Below are 20,130 nucleotides of genomic sequence, written 5' to 3' on the forward strand. Positions count from 1 at the left end.
AAGTGGTAAATGTCACTAACTAGAAGAAGGGAATAAATAGATACTTTGGTAATCATGTATTTGGTGATTGTGACACAAATTATCAGGATAAATGTCTTTTATTGGCTATAAAAATTCCATTTTATTATTATAAAATGATAAATCACTAAAGAAATTTCTTCATTCAAGCTAATATTTTAAAACAGTATGAACCCATCCCATATGCTAGCAAATAACATTTTATGTCACAATTTGACACATAGAAATACAACTTGAAGCATCAAAAATTAATAGTTTATATTTGAGCTGCAGTCTCCTAAAAGCAGGTAATGTGAATTATTTAAGGGTAATTTTGATCTGAGAAAAATTCCCCAGCATCATTTGCCTTTGGGAATGCAGAAATCTTGTCTTGTAATTCACTTTATCGGTCTATAAGTTTGTTTTCCATCTTACAGTATAATACTCTTTTTGTCAATCTGTTTTTACAATTGGGCAATTTAAGAATGTATCATCAAACCTAAGTGCTGGAGGAGTATTCTTCTTAGTGCTTAAAAAGTATTGTTTTATTCAGTCAAGACACACTAAAAATTAATAAGAACAAAATAAAATGGGAGGCCCAACTAGTACTCAAGGGGAGAAATTTGAAACATATAGTATGGAATAAACCATGTACAAATTCAAGTGATTTCATGCTATTTTAAACCAATGTACCAGATCAATTTTATGTCATTTTCTTTTCTTTTTAAAAGTGATAATACTGTAACTACTATCTGCATAGGTCTGTGATGAGTGCTTCACTGCTGTGTTTTATTCTGAAAAGAAAAAGAGAAATTTATGGTGAAGTGAGAAAGATTTTAGTGGAACCCAGTGGTGAAAGATAAACAACTGAATCCTCAATAGTAGTACTTATCTGAAGGAAGAAAAAAGTTCATTTTTAGGTAAGAAGACATTACGAAAGAAACAGGAGAAAAGTTAGACTGTGGCATTTGTGCAAGAAGAGAATAGTAATGAGATTTGAAGGGTTTGAGGGCAAAACATACAAGCACATGTTTCTAAGAGTATCTGAAACCTCAAACAGCAGCAGAGCACCAACAAGAGAGATGAGAGTTTGGTTTCTTAAAAGGAGTGTGCAGTACATGATGTTTAGCTTTTTAGAAAACAACTTCTCCACTTTTGCCTGCCTAAAATTTTTTAGAATTCCAGTTTTCTTTTCAAATATTAAGAAGCTCTGGAGTTTAGTGGCTGTTTCTAAGTAGTGCTATTTTGGCTTACCTTATATATGTTTTCCCTCAAAAATAAATGAAAACAGTTAAGGCATAAACTTGAAGTATTTATTTATTTATTTTTTTAGTTTTATCAACACTCCAGTTTCTTCTAATTTCATATAATTTGAGTCACTAAAAGAACCTTCACAAAATAAGTTAATTTGGGATCATGCATGTCAACATGGCTCACTGAATTTTTTTAAATTGATTGTTATTACTGAAATGTTATTCAATCATGTAAAGTTTAGAGACACTTTAAGTTGAATATTAATATTCTTGCATGGAGTCTGGTAATAGTGTAGATGTGCAGCATTTTGGGAGAAAATAAACCAATTACAATGACTATTGAGTATATTCTTCGGTTGGGCTATGCTCTTCTACTAAGGTATAATCCTTGGGCATTATTTTGGCATTTGGAGCCCTCTTTTTCTAGCTCCAGTTGCAAGATATTGTCAGAACTATTTGGAAAATAATTTTCTTTCTTTTTCATCAAGTTGTATCAACAAATAAGGACAATAATAGTTACTGAGCATTTTTATTTATCAATTAGTTTTCTGGGAATTATAGAATATGTAGAAAATGTCATAACTGACTACCTTCAGGGAACTTCAGCAACCTACACATGAAAACCACTGACCCCAAATGCCAAGTTTCACCCAGAGTATAATTTCATATTACATGTAACATTTGACATGACTGAATTATTTTTATCTGTGTGAGGAAACCAAAAGCAGAGGCAAAAGGAAAGAACAATCCCAATGTCTCATTTAGTGGTATTAAAGTGATACCACAATCACATTTCAGGTTTTTTTTTTTTTTTCCCCGAGATGTAATCTTGCTCTGTCACCCAGGCTGGATGGAGTGCACTGGCACCATCTCGGCTCACTGCAAGCTCCGCCTCCTGAGTTCACACCATTCTCCTGCTTCAACCTCCCCAGTAGCTGGGACTACAAGCACCCACCACCACACCCAGCTAATTTTTGGTATTTTTTAGTAGAGACGGGGTTTCACCGTGTTAGCCAGGATGGTCTTGATCTCCTGAACTTGTGATCCGCCGGCCTTGGCCTCCCAAAGTGCTGGAATTACAGGCAAGAGCCACCGCACCCGACCACATTTCAGTTTTAAATTTTACATTGGATGAGTCCCATTCCTCTTTCTGTGTGGGGTAAACCCTACTGGAGTATTACCTATTACCTATAGGTAACAATGCCTTAGTGAATTGGATAGGTTCTTCAGGTGGTAATTTAAAGGAAAGAAGCAAAGAGTGAAAGGGAAGAAAAAACAGTATCTTAAAGGGTAAACACAAGGTTAGAAGCTGGAGGAATAGAGAAGTGTTACACAATGGTTTTAGAAAAGTGGTTCAGGAAGAAGGGGCCAAAATGGTCAAATAGACACTGCTCCAGTCTGCAGCTCCCAGTGAGACCAACCCAGAAGGTGGGTGATTTCTGCATTTCCAACTGAGGTACCCAGTTCATCTCACTGGGACTGGCTAGGCAGTGGGTGTGGCCCATAAAGAATGATGAGAAGCAGGGTGGGGCATTGCTTCACCCTGGGAGTGTACAGAATGGGGGAACCTTTATCCCTCAGCCAAAGGAAGCAGTGAGGGAGTGGGCTGCCCACCAGGGGTACAACACTTTTCACATGGAATTTTGCAATCCTCAGATCAGGAGATTCCCTTGTGAGCCTACACCACCAAGGCCCTGGATTTCAGGCATAAAACTGGTGACTGTTTGGGCAGGCACTGAGCTGCAGGAGTTTTTGCATACTCCAGCAGCCCCTGGAACTCCAGTGAGACAGGACGGCCATCCACTCCCCTGGAAAGGGAGTGGAAGCCAGGGAGCCAAGGGGTCTTGCTCAGCAGGTTCCACTCCCATGGAGCTCAGCAAGCTAAGAACCACTGCCAGTGCAGCAGTCTGGAATCTGCCTGGGATGACCTAGTTTGGTGCGGGGAGGGGTGACCATCATTACTGTGGCTTTAGTTGGCAGTTTTCCCCTGACAGTGCCAAGGAGACTGAGAGGTTTGGACTAGATAGAATTCATCAGTGCAGTGCAGCTAAGTGGCTATGGCCAGACTGCTTCTCCAGATGCCTCCTCACAGGGCAGAGCATCTCTGCAGGAAATCCAGCAACTCCAGTTAGGGGCTTACAGACAGAACTCTCATCTCCCTAAGATAGACTACCTTGGGGGAAAGGTGGTTGCGGTCTCAGATTTAGCAGACTTAATCTTTTTTACCTGCCAGCACTGAAGAGAGCAGCTGATCCTGACAAGGGTCATTCTCCCAGCACAGTGCACTAGCTCTTCTAAGGGAAAGACTGCCTCATCAAATGAGTCCCTGACCTCATGCCTCATAACTGAGAGAGACCTCCCAACAGGGGTTGACAGACACCTCATACAGGAGAACTCCAGATGGCATCAGTACAGTGCCTCTCTGGGATGAAGCTTCCAGAGGAAGGAGCAGGCAGCAATCTTTGCTGTTCTGCAGCATCCACTGGTGATACCTAGTTGAATAGTGTCTAATGTGAACCCCCAGCAAACCGCAGCAGACCTGCAAAAGAGGAGCCTGATTGTTAGAAGAAAAACTGACAAACAGAAAGCAACAACATCAACAAAAAAGACACCCCCCAAAAAACCCATCTGAAGGTCATTAACCTCAAAGACCAAAGGTAGATAAATCCATGAAAATGAGGAAAAAACAATGAAACTTCCACAAGCCAGGATGCCTCTTCTTCTCCAAATGATTGCAACACCTCTCCAGCAAGGGTGCAGAACTAGATGGGAGATGAGATGGATGAATTGTCAGAAGTAGGCTTCAGAAGGTAGGTAATAACAAACTCCACTGAGCTAAAGAAGCAGGTTCTAACCTAATGCAAGGAAGCCAAGAATTTTGATAAAAGGTTACAGGAGCTACTAACTAGAATAACCAGCTTAGAGAGGAACATAAATGACCTGATGGAGCTGAAAAACACAGCATGAGTGCTTCATGAAGCATACAGAAGTATCAACAGCCAAATGGATGAAGTAGAAAAAAGGACATCAGAGTTTGACGACCATTTTTCTGAAATAAGTCATGCAGACAAGTTTAGAGACAAAAGAATGAAAAGCAACATAAAAAACCTCTACAAAATATGGATCTGTGTGAAAAGACCAAACCTATGATTGGAGTACCTGAAAGAGACGGGGAAAATGGAACTGAGTTGGAAAACAAACTTCAGGTTATTATCCAGGAGAACTTCCCCCACTTAGCAAGACAGGCTAACATTCAAATTCAGGAAATACAGAAAATACCATAAGATACTCCATGAGAAGATCAACCCCAAGACACATAATCATCAGATTCTCCAAGGTCAAAATACAGTAAAAAATGTTAAGGGCAGCCACAGAGAAAGGCTAGATAACCTACAAAGGGAAGTCCATCAAACTAACAGTGGGTCTCTCAGCAGAAACCCTACATGCCAGAAGAGAGTGGGGCCAATATTCAACATTTAAAAGAAAAGAATTGTCAACACAGGATTTAATATTCAGTCAAGGTAAGCTTCATAAGCAAAAGAGAAATAAGATCCTTTCCAGACAAGCAAATGCTGAGAGATTTCATCGCCACCAGGCCTGCGTTGCAAGAGCTCCTGAAGGAAACCCAAAATATGGAAAGGAAAAACTGGTACCACCCACTGCAGAAACACACCAAAATGTAAAGACCAATTACACTATGAAGAAACTGCATCAATTAGTGTGCAAAATAACCAGATAGCATCATAATGACAGGATCAAATTCACAGGTAACAATACTAGCCTTAAATGTAAATGGATAAATGCCCCAATCAAAAGACACAGACTGGCAAATTGGATAAAGAGTCAAGACCCATCAGTGTGCTGTATTCTGGAGACCCATCTCATGTGCAAAGACACATATAAGCTCAAAATTAAGCGGTGGAGGAAAATTTACCATGCATATGTAAAGCAAAAAAATAAAAATAAAAAAAATAATAAAAGAGCAGGGGTTGTAATCCTAGTCTCTCACAAAACAGACTAAACCAAGAAAGATCAAGAAAGACAAAGAAGGGCAATACATAATAGTATGGGGATCAATTCAACAAGAAGAACTACCTTAAATATATATGTACCCAATACAGGAGCATCCAGACTTACAAAACTAATTCTTAGAGACCTACAAGGAGACTCAGACTCCCACACAATAATAGCAGGGGACTTTAAAAACCCACTGTGAATATTACACAGATCAATGAGACAAAAAATTAACAAGGCTATTCTGACTTGAACTCAGTTCTAGATCAAATGGACCAAATAGACATCTACAGAACTCTCCACCCCAAATTAACAGAATATACATTCTTCTCAGTGCCACATGACACTTATCTTTTTTTTTTTTTTTTTTTGAGACAGAGTCTCACTCTGTCACCCAGGCTGGAGTGCAGTGGTACGATCTCAGCTCACCCTAAGCTCCACCTCCCAGGTTAACACCATTCTCCTGACTCAGCTTCCCAAGTAGCTGGGACTACAGGAACCCACCACCATGCCCGGCTAATTTTTTTGTATTTTTAGTAGAGATGGGGTTTCACCATGTTAGCCAGGATGGTCTCAATCTCCTGACCTCGTGATTCGCCCGCCTTAGTCTCCCAAAGTCCTGGGATTCTAGGCGTGAGACACTGCGCCTGGCAGGCACTTATCCTAAAATTGACCACATAATTGGAAGTAAAACACTCCTCAGCAAATGCAAAAGAACAGAAATCATAACAAATAGTCTATCAAATCACAGTGCAATCAAATTAGAACTCAGGATTAAGAAACTCACTCAAAACCACACAACTACATGGAAATTGAACAACCTGCTTCTGAAAGACTCCTGGATAAATCATGAAAGTAAGGCAGAAATAAAGAACTTCTTTGAAATCAATGAAAACAAAGAGACAATGTACTAAAATCTCTGGGACATAACTAAAGTAGTGTTAAAAGAAAAATTTATACTACCAAATGCCCACATCAGAAAGCTAGAAAGATCTCAAATTGACACCTAACACCACAATTAAAAGAACTAGAGAAGCAAGAGCGAACAAATGTAAAAGTTAGCAGAAGACAAGAAATAACTAAGATCAGAGCAGAACTGAAGTACATAGAGACATGAAAAACCCTTTAATAACTCAATGAACCCAGGAGCTGGGTTTTTGAGAAAAAAAAAATAGACTGCTGGCTAGACTAATAAAGAAGAAAACAGAGAAGAATCAAATAGACACAATAAAAAATGATAAAGGAGCTATCACTACTGACCCCACAGAAATGCACACTACCATCAAAGAATACTATAAACACCTCTATGCAAATAAACTAGGAAATCTAGAAAAATGGATAAATGCCTGGACACATATACCCTCCCAAGACTAAATCAGGAAGAAGTTGAATACTTGAATAGGCCAATAACAAGTTCTGAAATTGAGGCAGTAACTAGTAGCCTACTAACCAAAAAAAAAAAAAAAAAAAAAATTCCCAGGACCAGACGGATTCACAGCTGAATTCTAAGACACGTACAAAGAGAAGCTGGTACCATTCCTTCTGAAACTATTCCAAACAATGGAAAACCAGAGACTCCTCCCTAAAATATATTATGAGGCCAGCATCATCCTGATACCAAAACCTGGCAGAGACACAACAAAAACAGAAAATTTCAGGCCAATATCCCTGATGAACATTGATGAGAAAATCCTCCATAAAGTACTGGCAAATCAAATCCAGCAGCACATCAAAAAGCTTGTCTACCACGATCAAGTTGTCTTCATTCCTGGGGTGCAAGGCTGGTTCAACATATGCAAATCGATAAACATAATCCATCACATAAACAGAACCAATAACAAAAACGACATGATTATGTCAATATATGCAGAAAAGGCCTTTGATAAATTTCAACATCCTGTTAAAAATTCTCAATAAACTAGGTATTGATGGAACATATCTTGAAATAATAAGAGCTATTTATGACAAACCCACAGCCAATATCATACTGAATGGACAAAAGCTGGAAGGAAGCATTCCCTTTGAAAACAGACACAAGAAAAGGATGCCCTCTCTTACCACTCTTGTTCAACATGGGTATTGGAAGTCCTGGCCAGCGCAATCAGGCAAGAGAAACAAATAAATTGTATTCAAATAGGAAGAGAGGAAGTCAAATTGTCTGTTTGCAAATGACATGATTCTATATTTGGAAAACCCCATCATCTCAGCCCCAAAACTCCTTAAGCTGCTAAACAACTTTAGCAAAGTCTCAGGATAAAAAATCAATGTGCAAAAATCACAAGCATGGCTTTACACCAATAATAGACAAGCAGAGAGCCAAATCATGAATGGACTCTCATTCACAATTGTTACAAAGACAATAAAATACCTAGGAATATAGCTAACAAGGGATGTGAAGGACCTCTTCAAGAAGAACTATAAACCACCGCTCAAGGAAATCAGAGAGGACACAAACAAATGGAAAAACATTCCTTCCTCATGGTTAGGAAAAATCAATATTGTGAAAACGGCTATACTGCCCAAAGTAATTTATAGATTCAATGCTATCCCCATCAAAGAATTAGAAAAAACTACTTTAAATTTCATATGGAACCAGAAAAGAGTCTGTATAGCCAAGACAATCCTAAGCAAAAAGAATAAAGCTGTAGGCATCATGCCACCTGACTTCAAACTATACTAGAAGTCTACAATAACGAAAACAGTGAGGTACTGGTACCAAAACAGACATGTAGACCAATGGCACAGAACAGAGACCTCAGAAATAACACCACCATCTACAACCATCTGATCTTTGACAAACCTGACAAAAACAAACAATGAGAAAAGGATTCCCTATTTAATCAGTGGTGCTGGGAAAACTGGCTAGCCATATGTAGAAAACTGAAACTAGTCTCCTTCCTTACACCTTATACAAAAATTAACTCAAGATGGGTTGAAGACTTAAATGTAAAACCTAAAACCACAAATACCCTAGAAGAGAACCTAGGCAATACCATTCAGAACATAGGCATTGGCAAAGATTTCATGACAAAAATGCCAAAAGCAATGGCAACAAAAGCTGAAATTAACAAATGGGATCTAATTAACCTAAAGGGCTTCTGCACAACTAAAGGAACTAGCATCAGAATGCACAGGCAACCTACAGAATGGGAGAAAACTTTTGCAATCTACCCATCTGACAGAAGTCTAATATCCAGAGTCTGTAAGGAACTTAAACAAATTTACAAGAAAAAAAAAAAAACCCATCAAAAAGTGAGTGAAGGATATGAACAGACACTTCTCAAAACAAGACATTTATGCAACCAACAAACATATGAAAAAAAGCTCACCATCACTAATCATTAGATAAATGCAAATCAAAACCACAATGAGCTACCATCTCACATCAGCCAGAATGGTGATTATTAAAAAGTCAAGAAACAATAGATGCCGGCAAGGCTGTGGAGAAACAGGAAAGCTTTTACAATGTTGGTGGGAATATAAATTAGTTCAAACATTGTGGAAGACAGTATGGCGATTCCTCAAGGATCCATAACCAGAAATACCATTTGACCCAGCAATCTCATTACTGGGTATATACCCAAAGGAATGTAAATCATTCTACTATAAATGCACATGCACATATATGTTTACGCAGCACTGTTCACAATAGCAAAGACTTGGAACCAACCCAAATATCCATCAATGATAGATTGGATAAAGAAAATGTGTCACATATACACCATGGAATATTATGCAGCCATAAAATGGAATGAGATCATGTCCTTTGCAGGGACATGAAGCTGGAAGCCATCCTCCTTAGCAAACTATCACAGGAACAGCAGACCAAACACCACATATTCTTATGTATAAGTGAGAGTTGAACAATGAGAACACATAACCATAAAATGTTATGTTTATGGGTATGTCGATATTATGAATAATATCAAAACAGGAAGGAGAATAACACACAGGGTACTGGTGGAGGTTTGGAGGCAAGCCGAGGGAAAGCATCAGAACAAATAGTTATTGCATGTGGGGCTTAAAACCTAGATGATGGGTTGACAGGTGTAGCAAACCAGCATGGCACACATATACCTATGAAACAAACCTGCACATTCTGCACATGTATCCCAGAACTTAAAGTAAAATTTTAGAAAAAAGAAATGAAGAGCGGTCAGGACCAAGACCTGCATTGAGGGTCCATTTGAGCTGTGTGGAGCAACAGCATGTGAATAACTTACAGCAGCCATGAAAGATTGGATAGCTTCTCCTAATACTAGTTCTGCATCCAAGTCTTCAAATTAGCCTCAAGCACTTCAAAACTATGCATATGCATAATATTTGAGGAAAAGCTAAAAACCATAAATCAAATGGATATCAGCATATCAGCGAATCAATGAAGAAATGTTTCTGGAGACATTTAAATGAAGTCATAAGTCTATAAAACATTACATGAGAAAATGCTTATGGATGACTGTCATGAACAATAAAGTAGATACAGCAAATGTTATGTTTATGGATATGTCTATATTTACAGTTTTGATATTACTCATAATAATATGGTACAAAATTGAACATAAAAGATGTTATAAGGAGGGTCTTTAAATATATTTTGATGAAGTAGACAATAATAAATCCAAATATATATGTGTTATGCTAAATAAATGCCAATCTGTAAGTTACGATGTAAAGTAAACTAATCAGAGTATTGACTCAGAACTCTGGCTGAAAAAGAACAAACAACATGTAATGAAAGTATTTTATATTTCAAGGCGGCTGTTAAATTAAACATGTAACAATTAACATGTTCAACTTGCACCAATATGTGGTTATTAAATTAAGTATGTCAATGAAGAGCACTTTACATGAAAGTAATTTTGGTATTGTGGTGCCATATGAAAAAGTAAAACCAAGCATCAGAAATTATAAGAATATTATTACAGAACTATTTGATCACTCTGAAATTGAATACGCCATGTGGAAATGAAAGGACAAAATAAAGGAGAACAAATTTCCTTATAACATAGATAACTGATATGCAAGATTACTTTTCCAAAGGTTAAGAGAAACAGAAATACAGAGATAAATTTGTAAGATGATAAGTGAAGGCGCTTTAAAAACGACAGACTTGTTTTCTCCCTCAATTTCGTACACATTCAGGTGAAAAGCTACAAGTGCATTATAACATCAATTATGAACACAGCATATATAATAAATGCATTAATTCTCAAATACCCTGCATCATGTAGTCACAAAAACTTGGAAAGTATTCATAAATAAAGCGCCATTTCTAGTTTTTAGTAATCAATACAAGTACTTGATTTCAGTTCTCTGCTCCTTTATGTTTGTATTTCCAACTAACTCAGACACTACCTACATATCCTTTCCTTGGATTTTAGAGATAAACATTCTGCAATGGTTTAGAAAAAAAGACAGTGGATTCTGGGTGTACATCTACCCCTAATTAGGTGTGACTTTGGGAAGGTCATCACAGCTCATGGAATTTTAGTTTCTTTTCTCCTTCCAATGGGGGAGGGGAATATAAAATTGCTAAACTCTAGAAAATTCATGATGTTTGTGTCACTCACCACCAATTTGGTTATATGCCATTTTGAATTATTCAGTAGTCTTCTCAGCTAGATTCTAAGTGCCCTAGATATATTTCCCATTACCTAGCACAGTGCTGGGTGATAACTAGCTGTTTTAAAAACACTTCTTGATGGACTGAATATTTACTGGAAAAATATTGGAGGCCAAGAAAAGACATATTCACTTAGTTGAATATTCTCTGGTCTAGAATTGTCCTCTATCAGCGGTGTGAAACAGGATGGTTGAAGAGTTTGTTTGAAAAGGAAATATTCTCGTTATCAATTTAAAATATACTATCTTCCAATCATTATGTTACATTATCTATAACCTAGAGGATTTGTTCATGCATAATTTTTTTACACATCTGAAAGTAAAATGCACTAATGTGTGACCTACCTACAGAAATAGCAGAAGTCATTTTAGACAGCCTGGGAAAGGTAGCAAACTTTCAAAACCACATTCATATTTAGCTGGCATATATACAACATTGTGTCTTCTTGTCAGTTCCAGCAATATTATGTATATGTTAGGAGAAAAAAAAAGCATTCTGCACAATTAACTTCCTTTCTGGCACTGATGAAAGAATTCCATAATCTAAATTTTTGTTTCTTCATAAAGTTCTTCATTGAGAATGAGCTGAGGTGTTGAAATTGTGATTTAGATACAGAAGGCATCAGCTAGATAGTGTACTAATGTACTTCAAGTGTTGCAGTAAAGTTAAAAGGAAACAAAGTTAAAAGTACTAAGAAGGTTAGTAGGGTTATCAGAAACATATGGTATTTTTTAAAGTTTTCCTGAATGCAGCAGGGGTTCTGTGGATTCATTAAGGAAAGAAAAATGATGAAGGCAAAATGTGAGTGAGAAGTAAGCTTTTATCTGATGAGTCTTTTCCATCTCATCCCATCTGCCTCAACCTAATCACACTTAGATGTGTTGAAGCTATCTACAGAGGTTAAATTTATTTTTGAAGTTCAGTAAATAAGGTTATGTCTCTTGAAAGAAAAGTAGCAGACTGTACTATACTAAGTAAAATAGCAGATCCACCTAGTAATGCAAATTTTTTGAGTAAGATAATACATATGAGAAGTATGGGTTGTGAATAGAATTGTTTGGTTGTTAAATCGAACAATTCTTTAAAAATCTAAGAGAGGAGCGCCTCTGTCTGGCCAGCACCATCTGGGAAGTGAGGATCGCCTCTGCCCCGCCGCCATGCAACCCTCCAGGTGTGAAGTGGCAGCCTTGTGTGTGACCTTTCTGTCCTCCCCAAGTTTGCATTTTTGACAGTAAAGTTTACTTTTAAATTAAAAGATTTAAATTGGGGAAGATTAAAAAATCATAAGAGAATATACACAATAATGGCATTAATAGTTTCATATATAGTCATGCACTATATAATGATACTTCTGTCAATGATGGACTGCATATGACTATAATACAATATTTCATTGTACCTTTTCTGTGTTTAGATATGTTTAGGTACACAAATACTATGTGTCCCAATCGACTATGTGTTCAGTGCAGCAAAATGTTGTACCAGTTTGTATCCTTGGAGAAATAGACTACACCATATATCCTGGGTACATATTAGGCTATTTCATCTAGGTGTGTGTAAGTATACTTTATGGTGTTGATCCAATGACAAAATTGCTTAATTACACATTTCTCAGAAGGTATCCTCATTGTTAAGCAATGTATGACTGTATTATAAAGTCATAGGTTCACATTAAGCGTTTTCAAGAAGCAAGGAACAATTTTCATTTAGACTAAGTAGAGGAATGTTCTTATTTGTAGTCTATTCTCTCTTCTTGGAAGAAAACATGCTTTCTTCTGCATAATGTCATAAAAATCCTAGCACTTTTCAATTTTGAAATTCTTTTGCTCCAATATTCATATTCTTCTCCAACACCTCCCTATTCCTCTTCTGCTCTCAAAATGCACAGATATCTATAACCTTGGGAAAGCCTGTACTTATCTGAAGCTTTCTTAGTTATGTGCTTCTTGTTAATAAATTTTGAGTGAGTTATCCACTTTTACACAACTCATGCCTAGCCTGATGTCTTCTTCCTCCACTCTTTTGAAGTTGCATTCACAACTTTCATGTGCACAGATTTTGTTTCCCTAACTTGAATATAAGCTTTTGTAGAAGAACCTGTAATAAGTAATTTTGGGGGTTTGGCTACCATTGTACATTGACCTTAAAAAATAAATGAATTAGTTAAATTTATGAGTGGACTTTAAATGCTCAATTGAATCCACACAACTATTAAGATAAGCAAACCACCTTTCATGATAATGAAATACTCTCTGATGTGAGAAATTTTCCCCTATAAGCTAACCCATCTGCCCTTTCTCAGGTGGCAAAAGACTCACTATGTTTTTTTCCTTGTGTATTTGCTGCCAATTTCTAGGAATCCCAGCGAGGAAAACACAGAGTAATAAATGTGAGTAGTGAGTTTCTAATGTCATTGGAAAAGAGGCTGGCACCAAGAGAGAAGCTCAGATTTCCTAGGCAACTATTAAACAGTATGTAGTTAGTCCCTAAAACGTGTTCTCTAGTACTAAGAAGGCTATGAAAGACTATGTAGATACAGCCCTTAATCTAAAGAAGTTTACACGTTCATAATACAAAAAAGAATATGCAAAGAAACTTTAAAATTATTTTAAAAAGGGATGTCTAAAACCTCTTCTAAAATTGATAGTACTGTTAGCTGCCATACCTAATTTATAGTATTGCTCTGAAGATCACATGGACATGAAAATAATTAAAAACATAAAATTGCAAACTCTACACACTTGCAAAAAATCTGTCATCATGTCACGTCACATTTTTAGAAGATTTATGAATACCTACAATTAGATAAAGATGTTTATAAATGCCACTACAGATATTTAAAAAAAAGGACTTGAAGGCATATAATTTCATGTAATAATCCAACTCGCAAAAGTCAAGGGTAAAGAAAGAATCCTGAAAGCAGCTGGAGAAAAGAAACAAATAACGTAACAATGGCGCTCCAATACAGCTGATGGCAGACTTTTTAGTGGAAGCCTTACAGGCCAGGAGAAAGTGGTATGACATATTTAAAGTGCTGAAGGAAAAAACCTTCTACCTTGAAATAATGCATGTGGTGAAAATATCCTTCAAATGTAAAGGAAAAATATTTCCCCAGACAAACAAAAGCTGAGAAATTTCATCAACACCAGACCTAACCTACAAGAAATACTAATGGAAGTATTTCAATCAGAAAGACAAGGATGTTAATAAGCAACAAAAAATCACCCGAATATACAAAATTCACTGGTATAGTAAGTAAACAGTAAAACATAGAATATTATAAAACTGTAGCTATATTATGTAAACTACTCTGATCTTAAGTAGAAAAACTAAATGATGAACCAATAAGATATAAATAGAAACAACAAAAAGTTGAAAAGTGTAGGGGATGGTGAATATATTGTTTGGAATTTCTGTTTTCTTTTCTTTCTTTCTTTCTCTCTCTTTCTCTCTCTCTCTCTCTTTCTTTTTGTTTATTTATGTCAACACTATTAGTTGTCATCAGCTAAAAATAACAAGTTATAACGTAATATTTGCAAGACTCATGGTAACTTCAAATCAAAAAACATACAATGGTCCCACAAAAAATAAAGAGCAAGAAAATAAATTCTACCAGCAGAGGAAATCACATTTACTAAAAAGAAGACAAGAAGCAGCAAAGAAGAAAGAGAAGAACAGAAAGCCACCTGAAAACAAATAATAACAAGGCAGAAGTAAGTCCTTACTTATGAATAATAACATATAATGTAAATGGACTAAATTCTTCAATCAGAAGACATACAATGATTGAATGGATTTTTTAAAAAAAGACCCAATGATCTGTTGCCTACAAGAAATACACTTCACTATAAAGGCACATATGGAGTGAAAATTTTTAAAAATGGAAAAAGATATTCCACGCCAAAGGAAACCAAAAAAGAACAGGAATAGCTATACTTATATCAGACAAAATAGATTTCAAGACAAAAGCTGTGAGAAGCAGCAAAGAACATCACTATATGATGATAAAATGATGAATTCAGCAAGAAGAAATAACAATTTTAAATATATATGCAGCCAACACTGGAGCAACCAGAGGTATAAAGCAAATATTAGTGAGAGATAGAACCTAATACAATAACAGTTTGAGAGCTTAACACCCTGCTTTCAGCATCAGACACAACTTCTAGACAAAAAAAATCAACAAAGAAACATTGGACTTAATCTGATATATAGACCAAATGGACCTAACAGATATTTACAGAACATTTCATCCAATGGCTGTAAAATACACATTCTTTTCCTCAACACATTGATCATCCTCAGTGAGGATGGTCTTATAAGACGTTATATTAGGCCACAAAACAAATCTTAAGACATTCAAAAAAATTGAAGTAATATCAAGCATCTTCTCTGACCACAATGGAATAAAACTAGAAATCAATAAAAAGAGGGATTTTAAAAACTATAGAAACACATAGAAATTAAACAATCTGATTCTGAATGATCAGTGTATCCATGAAGAAATTAAGAAGGAAATTGAAAAATTCCTTGAAACGAATGATAATGAGAAACACAGCATACCAAAACCTATGGGATATAGCAAAAGTAGTACAAAGAGGGAAGTTTGTAGCTATAAGTCTTTCCACACAAAAAAGAAGAAAAACTTCAGATGGACAACCTAATAATGCATGTTAAAGAACTAGAAAAACAAGAGCCGACCAAACTCAAAATTAGTAAAGGAAAAGAAATAATAAAAATCAGTGCAGAAATAAATGAATTTGAAATGAAAAAATAATATAAAAGACTACATAAAACAAAAAGGTTTTTTTTGAAAAGCTAAACAAAATTGACAAACCTTTAGCCAGACTAAGAAAAAGGAAAAGACCCAAATACATAAAATTGGAAATGAAAAAAGAGACATTCCAACTGATACTGCAGAAATTCAAAGGATCATTAGTGGTTACTATGAGCAACTACCTACTAATAAATTGGAACCCCCAGAAGAAATAAATAAATTCCTAGATGCATGCAACCTATCAATATTGAACCATGAAAAAATTCCATAACCTGAATAGACCAATAACAAGCAACAAGAGTGAAGCTGTATAAAGTCTCCCAGCAAAGAAAAGCCTGGGACCCAATAACTTTACTGCTGAATTCTACCAAACATTTTAAAAAGAACTAATACAAATACTACTCAAACTATTCTGCAAAATAGAGAAGGAAGTACTTCCAAACTCATTCTATGAGGTCAACATTACCCTCCCACCAAAATCAAAGACAAATTTTTTAAAATGATAGATCAATGCCACTGATGAATATTGATGCAAACATTTCCAAAAAAATACTAGCAAACAAAATTTAAAAGAAAAATTGGAATACGGGATCACATCAAGTTAAAAAGCTTCTGTACAGTAAAGGAAACAATCAACAAAGTGGAGACAACCCACAGAATGGGAGAAAATATTTGCAAACTACCCATTTGACAAGGGATTAATAACCAGAATATATAACGAGCCCAGACAACTCTATAGGAGAAAATCTAATAATCCAATTAAAAATGGACGAAAGATCTGAATAGACATTTATCTAAGGAAGACATACAAATGAAAAACAGGCATATGAAAATGTGCTCAACATCATTGACCATAAGAGAGATGCCAATCAAAACTACAATGAGATATCTCACTCCAGTTAAAATAGGTTTTATCCTAAAGTTAGGCAATTAAAAATGCTGGCAAGGATGTGGAGAAAAGGAAACACTTGTACACTGTTGGTGAGAATGTAAATTAGTACCACAACTATGGAGAACAGTTTGGAGATTCCTCAAAAAACTAAAAATAAAACTATCACATAATCCACCAATCCCACTGTTGGGTATGTACTCAAAAGAAAGGTAATCAGTATATCGGATACCTGCACTCCCATGTGTATTGCAGCACTATTCACAATAGGTAAGATTTGGAAGCAATCTAAGTGTCCATCAACAGATGAATGGGTAAGGAAAATGTGGTACATATACACAATGAAGTACTATTCTGCCAAAAAGAAGAAGAATGAGGAGGAGGAGGAGGAGGAGGAGGAAGAAATCTCATCATTTGCAACAAAGTGGATGAAATTGGAGTTCATTATGTTAAGTGAAATAAGCCAGACACAGAAATATAAACTTCATATGTTCTTACTTATTTGTGGGATCAATACAATTGAACTCATGGAGATAGAGAGTACAAGGATGGTTACCAGAGGCTGGGAAGGATACTGGAGGAGTGGTAAGGGAAGTGGGGATGGTTATTACGTACAAAAATGTAGTTAGAAAGAATGAATAAGACCCAGTGTTTGCTAGGGCAACAAGGTAACTATAGTAAAAATAATTTAACTATACATTTAAAAATAACTAAAAGGGTATAACTGGATTGTTTGTACCACAAAAGATAAATGCTGGAGGTGATGAATACCATTTACCCTGATGTGTTTGTAACGTGTTGCATACCTGTATCAAAATATCTCATGTAACTCATAAATATATATACCTACAATACACTCAGAAAAATGAAAAAAAATGACCAAATTAAGAGTTTATCTAATCTATTTGATGCTTTCTATTGACAACTCTAGAAATTATTTTTGTGTTAAAACATATTTTTAAACTACACAGTGTTCCAAAAGAGTTTAGCCTTTTTTCTTATTCAGTAGAGAGTAGGTGCATAGCCTTAGTCATAGTAACTAAAGAGATGGATTTAAATACTTCCAGAGACTTGACCACTTTTGAATTATATATTAGTAGGTAATTATTTCAAGCAACTTTTGTCCTTTCACATACATTGAATTACAATATACAAAACTCATCTTTAAGAGTCTTCTTTTTGTTCAGCTACCATTAATGGTACATTTATTCTCCTAACATCATTATAAACTGTATACATGAACTTTTAGCACTGGAAAGAAGTTAAAATGTAAAATGAAATATAGGATCACAAATCCCAAAGTGAGAAGAGATCTTAGAAGCACTCTAGTCCAATGATAAGACATGAAGCAGTGAATTTCTTTGATCACATCCCAAATATGTTATGATCTAAGGCTACTTGGATCACCTCTAGTGGCACAATAGTGTCCTAATTAGCCTGGGGTTCTGCAATTTTCTATACAAGAGGAAGAGGTATTCTTTTAAAAGTTAGCTCATCATTCCTTGGCTCAAACTCCTTCTCTTGTCACTTAGGTCATTCTAAATTTTTTACCTGGAATGTCCTATATAATCTACAACACCTCCCAAAGTCTCTAATCTCATCTTCTACTACTTTCTCTTTTGGTTATTCAAATTCAGCGACTGATACTTGATATTCCTCAACTACTGACACTTGATATTCCTCAGATCCACTGAGCACACATATACCTCAAGGTCTTTGCTCTTCCTTTAGCCTGTAGTACTTTCCTTCCTAATAACACAAGGCCCTGTACCTAACTTTTTAAGGATTCTGCAAAAATGTCATCTTAGCAAAAAGTTTTTCTTAAACTCTTCATAAATTGTCAGTCCCTCCAATTCCCTATCACCTTTTTACGTTAATTTTTCAGTGTAGCAATATTTATTTATGTATGCTTATATTACATTATACACACATACTTAATTATATTTATTATCTGTCTCAGCTAGAATGGAAATTCCACGAGGGCCTAGGATTTGTGTGCTCTGTTCACTCATGACTGTAGTGTAGAAAAGTCCCTTACCTTTGGTTTGATGATCAAAAATTAATGCTTGAATGAAAGGAAAACTCATTACCTCATGAGTGGACCCACTATCTTTTAGACAGATTGAATGATTAGAAAATTATTTGTTAAGCTAAAAAAAAAAAAATACTTTCTGCCTCCAATAGACCTGTCTTGCCTATAGAATTCACCCTATCTTCTGAGTGACCAAAGTCAACTCTAAATGTCTACTCTCACCCTGCAAAAACCCTTCAAATATTAAAATAAAGACGCAAATCACTCCTGACTAAAGACTATCAGTTCTTTTAGTCATTCACCAAATGATGTAGATTTAAATGTATTTGTCAATTGCGTCATCCTCCCCTGGATACATTCTAATTCACTATTTTTCCAACTGTAGGCCACGACTTTGAAATGGGCCATAAAATAAATATATTGGTTCAGTGTGAGGGGGTAGTATAGGGTCATGGTTAAAAGTACAGTCATTGGATGATGCAAGTTCAGGCATTTTTTTTTTTTTTTAACTGAAGATTTATTTTATTTCTTTTTTTTTTTGCCTTTTTATTTTATTTTATTTTTTTAATTTATTTTTTATTATTATTATACTTTAAGTTCTAGGGTACATGTGCATAACGTGCAGGTTTGTTACATATGTATACTTGTGCCATGTTGCTGTGCTGCACCCATCAACTCGTCAGCACCCATCAGCTCGTCATTTACATCAGGTATAACTCCCAATGCAATCTCTCCCCCCTCCCCACTCCCCATGATAGGCCCCGGTGTGTGATGTTCCCCTTCCCGAGTCCAAGTGATCTCATTGTTCAGTTCCCACCTATGAGTGAGAACATGCGGTGTTTGGTTTTCTGTTCTTGTGATAGTTTGCTAAGAATGATGGTTTCCAGCTGCATCCATGTCCCTACGAAGGACACAAACTCATCCTTTTTTATGGCTGCATAGTATTCCATGGTGTATATGTGCCACATTTTCTTAATCCAGTCTGTCACTGATGGACATTTGGGTTGATTCCAAGTCTTTGCTATTGTGAATAGTGCTGCAATAAACATACGTGTGCATGTGTCTTTATAGCAGCATGATTTATAATCCTTTGGGTATATACCCAGTAATGGGATGGCTGGGTTACATGGTACATCTAGTTCTAGATCCTGGAGGAATCACCATACTATTTTCCATAATGGTTGAACTAGTTTACAATCCCACCAACAGTGTAACAGTGTTCCTATTTCTCCACATCCTCTCCAGCACCTGTTGTTTCCTGACTTTTTAATGATCGCCATTCTAACTGGTGTGAGATGGTATCTCATTGTGGTTTTGATTTGCATTTCTCTGATGGCAAGTGATGATGAGCATTTTTTCATGTGTCTGTTGGCTGTATGAATGCCTTCTTTTGAGAAATGTCTGTTCATATCCTTTGCCCACTTTTTGATGGGGTTGTTTGTTTTTTTCTTGTAAATTTGTTTGAGTTCTTTGTAGGTTCTGGATATTAGCCCTTTGTCAGATGAGTAGATTGCAAAAATTTTCTCCCATTCTGTAGGTTGCCTG

The sequence above is a fragment of the Macaca fascicularis genome, chromosome 1, assembly GCF_037993035.2.
Source record: "Macaca fascicularis isolate 582-1 chromosome 1, T2T-MFA8v1.1".
In the NCBI taxonomy this organism is placed as follows: domain Eukaryota; kingdom Metazoa; phylum Chordata; class Mammalia; order Primates; family Cercopithecidae; genus Macaca; species Macaca fascicularis.